This window comes from Belonocnema kinseyi, chromosome 4, assembly GCF_010883055.1.
Source record: "Belonocnema kinseyi isolate 2016_QV_RU_SX_M_011 chromosome 4, B_treatae_v1, whole genome shotgun sequence".
Classification (NCBI taxonomy): Eukaryota; Metazoa; Arthropoda; class Insecta; order Hymenoptera; family Cynipidae; genus Belonocnema; species Belonocnema kinseyi.
The window spans coordinates 3,149,140-3,155,596 of NC_046660.1; positions in this window are offsets into that span (position 1 = coordinate 3,149,140).

Sequence of the window (6,457 nt, forward strand, 5' to 3'; positions counted from 1 at the left end):
AATTAATATTTCGGTTTATAATTTCATCTTTTTTAGATGAAAATTCAAATTCTTGGTAGAAAATTCTTGAATATTTTAAAAATATCATATTTTTATTTTAAATTTAATCTTTTCGGTTAAAAATGTAACAACTAGACTTTAGAGTTGAACAACTTTTTGAAACTTTAAAGAAAAATTTTCTTTCTTTCTTAAAAATTCAATTTTTTTAGAATTCTTGAATTTTCTTAAAGATTGTTGTCTTCTCTTGTACTAAATTAATATTTTGGTTTAAAATTTCAGCATTTTTTGTTTACAATTAAAATTCTTGGTAGAAAATTCTTGAATTTTTTAAAATTATTATAGGTTTGTTCCAAAATTTATCTTTTTAGCTAAGAATGTAACAACTATACTTTGAAGTTGAACATCTTTCTTAAAAATTAAAGCTAACAAATTTTTTTCTTCCCAAAAAATTATTTTTATTTTCGATAATTATTGAATTTTGTTACAATTTTTTGTTCTCTTTTTGTACTAAATTAATATTTCGGTTTATAATTTCATCTTTTTTAGATGAAAATTCAAATTCTTGGTAGAAAATTCTTGAATATTTTAAAAATATCATATTTTTATTTTAAAATTAATCTTTTAGGTCAAAAATGTAACAACTAGACTTTAGAGTTGAACAACTTTCTTGAAACTTTAAAGAAAAATTTTCTTTCTTTCTTAAAAATTCAATTTTGTTAGACTTCTTGAATTTTGTTAAATATTATTGTCTTCTCTTGTACTAAATTAATATTTTGTTTTAAAATTTCAGCATTTTTTGTTTAAAATTAAAATTCTTGGTAGAAAATTCTTGAATTTTTTAAAATTATTATAGGTTTGTTCCAAAATTTATCTTTTTAGTTAAGAATGTAACAACTATACTTTGAAGTTGAACATCTTTCTTAAAAATTAAAGCTAACAAATTTTTTTCGTTCCAAAAAATTATTTTTATTTTCGATAATTATTGAATTTTGTTACAATTTTTTGTTCTCTTTTTGTACTAAACTAATATTTTGATTTAAATTTCATCTTTTTTAGATGAAATTTCAAATTCTTGGTAGAGAATTCTTGAAATTTTTAAAAATATCATATTTTTATTTCAAAATTAATCTTTTCGGTTAAAAATGTAAAAACTAGATTTTAAAGTTGAACAACTTTCTTAAAACTTTAAAGAAAAATGTTCTTACTTTATTAAAAATTCAATTTTTTTTGGGGTTTCTTCAATTTTGTGAAAAATTTAATCTTTTAGTTTAAAAGTTCATCTTTTTTAGTTGAAAATTCAACATCTTGATTGAGAATTCTTGAATTTTTTAAAACTTTATTTTTTCTGTTGAAAACCAATCTTTTTGTTTAAAAATTAATTAATTTGGTTACAAATATAACAAGTATGTTTTAAAGTTGATTTTTTTACACTTTATTTTCTGCTTGAAGAAATGGTTTTGTTGGAAATATATTTTTCATTGGTTGAAAAATAACTTTGGTAATTAAAAATATACCTTTTCAATGTTTGGTCGAAAATAATTCTTTTTTAAATAACAATTTAACTTTTTGTTAATATTGCACCATTTTGATAAAAACTAGTTTTTTATTTTCTTTCAAATTAATCTAGGTAAGTTGAAAATGCAACTTTTGTGTTGAGCGTTTTTGTATTTTGATGGGAATTCGTCTTCTTTGGTATAGAATTAACTTTTTTCTTAATATCTCATATTTTTGATTTGCGACTTCAACTTTTTTGTGTTAAAATTTGTCATTTTCTGATGAAAGTTTAATAATTTAGTAAAAAAATCAACTATTTGACAGAAATTTTTCTTATAATTTAAAGTTATTTTTCTAAATTAAAAGTTTAAGTTTTCCATTTTTGGTTAAAAATTTATCTCTATTAGTTTAAAAATTCAATAATAGCCAGATTAACTCTAACATAAAACTCAATATGGCAAATTTCAAAAGTGAACCTGAAAATCACTTTTTATTTTAATTATTGATTTATTTAAAAAGTTTACCTTGACTAATTTTTCATTTTCCTTGATAAATATTGTTCATTCTCGAAAAAATGGAAGTTTATCTAAGTTGTTGAAACTGTCTTCAAGATATAAATTAAAAAAAAAAGATTTTCCAACCGAGAGATTAAACTAAATATTTCCAAACAAAGTACTTGAATACTCACGCAAAGAAGAAGAATTATTTTCATAGAAAAAATGAAATTTCTAATGAAAAATAGAAATTTTTAAATCAAACAGATAAATTTTCAAAAAAATAGTTAAATTTTTGGTTGAAAAAGATGCCAATTGATTTTTATAGATATAAATAATGCAGTTAATTTTTTAACACAAAAATAGAAATTTTAAACTAAAAGTCAATTTTCTACGAAATAGTTCCAAGAAGCAAACTAACAAGTAAGACTTTCCAATAAAATTATGAATTTTCAACCGAACGGATGCATTTTTATTTAGGAAAACTAAAATTTCCTCTAAAACAGATAAATTTTTTTAAAAACTTTAAAAAAGAGTTAAATTTTCATCCAAAAAAGATTCCGTTTCACTTTCTGACATCAAAAAAAAATAATTGTAAACAATAAGTTACTTTTCTGTTAAATATAAAAATTTTTAACATTAAAATATGACTTTTAACAAGATTGTTAAGTTTTCTACCAAACAGTTGCATCTTTGTCCAAGAAAAATGGAAATTCTACAAAAACAGATAAATTTTCAAATCCAAAATGCCAATTTTCAACCAAAAGGATTTCAAATGACTTCACAAGACAAAAATACGAATTTTAAAGAAATAGTAAATTTTCTAGGAAATAGTTGAATGAAAAAAAATAGTTTCATTTTCATCTAAGGGAGATGCAACGTTTCTACTAAAAAGATGAATTTTTAAATCAAAATGAGAAATTTTCAGAAAAATTTTCACCCGAAAAAGATTACAGTTGATGTATCATTATCACAATATGAATTTTAAACAAAAGTTTAATGTTCTACAAAAATATTTGAATTCTTAACCCAAAAAGACGATTTTTAACAACAAAATTCAATTTTAAACCAAATGCAGTAAAACCCTTTAATAGCGCTCCCTTCTACAGCCCTTTCGAGAATTGGCGGGGCAAACCAAATCAGCGGTTGTCAACCAGGACACAGTGAGGAAAAAGTGAATTTTTTGGTTCAAAATACGATTCCGGCTGAACCTGTGGACCAATTCGGATGTTTTTTTTAAAGCTGATAAAATTTCAAAAAAAGTTGTCGAGCCAGTAAGTTCAACTTTAAAATCTAGTACTAAATTTGTAATCGACAAGATTATTTTTTAACAATGCTTAACCGTCCTTAACAAAAAGAAATGAGTTTTTAACTAAAAAATATTAATTTTTAACAAGAAGATTAATTTACTACCAAAAAAGACCAATTTTTAAGTGAATTAAAGAAATCTGTACTAAAAAGTTGAATTTTGAAGAAAGAAAGAAACATATTTTTTCTCAACTTTTAAGAAAGTAGTTGAACTTAAAATCCTAGTTGTTAAATTTTTATCAAAAAGATGAATTTTTAAATTAAAAAATTAATTTTCTACCAAAAAAGAAACGAATTTTTCATAAAATTCAAGAATTGGAGATTAAAAAGTTGAATTTTTAACTAAAAAAGATTAATTTTTAAACAAAAAGATTAATTTACTACCAAAATAATTATGATAATATTATAAACAAATAAACAAATGCATCCTTCAGGCATTTTTTGTCAGAAAAATCAATTTTTTACGGTGTCAATTTTTCCAAATTAGGAACCTCATGATAATTTAAGGAACATTCATCATTTGTTGATAAACATTATTATTTCATTCGTTTTTTTTTCAATGTCAGTCCTTTTACATTCAGAAAAAATGTTCTTTTTTTTCATTTAGTACTCGTGAGTGTCCCGAATTTTATATGTTATAGAATTTATTTATAACAAATATTAAATGTATTGTTCAAACATTACTTGTATTTAAATCCTCTTGTGTTAGCCAACTGTAAGTACCTAATTTGTTTATTAAATTTGTTAAAAAAATAAAATTTAGCGAATAGTGATGGATGTTGTTGAAATTATCATAAATTACTCAATCAAAAGGACTGGCATTAAAAAAAATGAATTTTTCCGTCAATAAGTGCTCGAATAATGCATTTGTTTATGAAATTTGTTTTATAAAATTATGAAAATCATCAACAAATTATGAATTTTTTGTAATTATCTTGAGGTTCATAATTTTTTAAAAATTACATTGAAAAAAAATTCATTTTCGACAAATAATTTGTTTATAATAATTTTTTTTGTTTATTGTATCGTGATGAAATATCTTTATATAATGTAAATGTATAAAACATCGGCGATTACAAACCATTTTCCTATTATTGACGAGCACCGGGAACGTCAAATATAAAAAATTGTAATTTTTTCGACATATTTATTTATTTAAGAAAAAATTAAAAAACTAAATAAAAAATCAGGCTCGACAACTTTCTTTAAAATTTCATCAGCTTTAAAAAAAAGCATCCAAATTGGTCTACAGGTTCAGCCGGAATTGTATTTTGAATAAAAAAATGTCCTTTTTACCACTGCGCGCCTATTAAGCGGGGCCAAAGATCTACTTTTTATTCCCTAGGGAGCGAAAAGTGATGTCAGATGTGAATAAAAAAAATTATGCCGTACATTACCCGAAATTTCCAGAAATTTGGGAAGATTGCTGGAAATTTATAGACATTTTTAAATTTAGTTTTTTGGGAAATTTATGGTAAGTTATTATAAATTACCTGTAATGTTACTATAAATTACCAAAAAATTCATAAATTCCCGGATATTTATACAAAAATTAAAAATTGAGTTTTAGGTAATTTTTGGTAAGTTATCACATTTACGTGTAATATTACCATATATTACCAAACACTTCAGAATTTTTGGGAAATTTATAAAAATGGGCAAAACTCAATTTTTGGAAATTTATCGTAAGTTTTAATATTTACCTATAATATTACCATAAATAATCGAGAAATTCATTATTCTCAGGAAATTTATCAAAGAAATTAAAATGCAATTTTTGGTAATTTATGGTAAGTTAAAATAAATTATTTTTAACCCATTCAATTTGAAGTTTTAGAATTAAGGAGAAGAATAATTATTGAATATTTAGCGATATTTAACTGTTAATTTAAGACCAGTAAATTAAAAACAAATATTTAAAAGTAAATAATTTAAAACTGAATTGTTTTTGTTGGAAAGCCTGAAATCGTTCTCTTCAAATAATTCTTAAAAACGAAAAATTATTTTCAATTTTCCATGAAATCTTAAGAAAATGTTTTTATTCTTTTGATGCTTTTCACAATTTTTAAAAAGCTTTTAATTTTCTTGTTTAAAATCTGCAGCAATATACATTTTGTTTTAAATTTCGCTATAACTTCAAGTTTGCAAATAATTTTGAATCTTTACAAAACTTCTGAATATCTCTTAAAATTATTTAAATTTCTCCTGCAAATAATAAATATTGAAATTTTATTTATGCATACAATTTTTGTAGGAAAATTTCTGAACAAAATTCTAAACAATTTTTAATTTCAAAAAATTTAAACAGCTTCTAGATGTCTCAAGATTTTGAAATAAAATGTTGAGACTTTTCAAGGATATTTAAACCCTTTAAAATAATAATAAAAATGTTTAAAATTAAATTTTTATTAATTTTTGCTAAGTTAGCATATTTACCTATAATATTACCATAAATTTCCGAAAATTTCCTTTAATTTCCGGAAATTTCTAGAAATTTTTCTATTGAATTTTGGACAATTTATGGTAAGTTACCATAAAATAACATTAAAATTGAGCAATTTAAAATATAGTGCAAATTTATTTTAAGAGGTTTAAATCTCCTTGAAAAGCCTCAAAATCTTATTTCGAAATCTTAAGACATCTACAAGCTGTTTTAAACTTTTTAAAATTTAAAATTATGTTAGAAATTTTTTCAGAACTTTCTAATGTTTTTTAAAATGAATAAAATTTTTAATACAATTTTCAGAAAATTCACAAAATTAAAAAAAAATTTCCTTTAAAAATTTGTATGCATAAAGAACATTTCAATATTTATTATTTGTAGGAGAATATTAAATAATTTTAAGAGATACTTAGAAATTTTGTAAAGATTGGAAATTATTTAGAAACTTCAAATTACAGCTTAATTTAAAACAAAATTATAAATACTTTTTTCAACTAACTTATTGTTTACTTTTTAATACTTAAAGCACAGATCCATTAAAGAAAGTTTAATTTTTTATTTTATTATTACACCATTAAGCCACTTCCCTTTCGGGGTAGGCGTGACTCACTCGGCGGGGGAAAGGAGTAGTGTGTGGAAGGGATAGAGATTTTTCAGATTGATCCAGAATTCTCGTGCTATTTAAGTAAATAAAACGTTCGTTCCGCAACACTGCTCC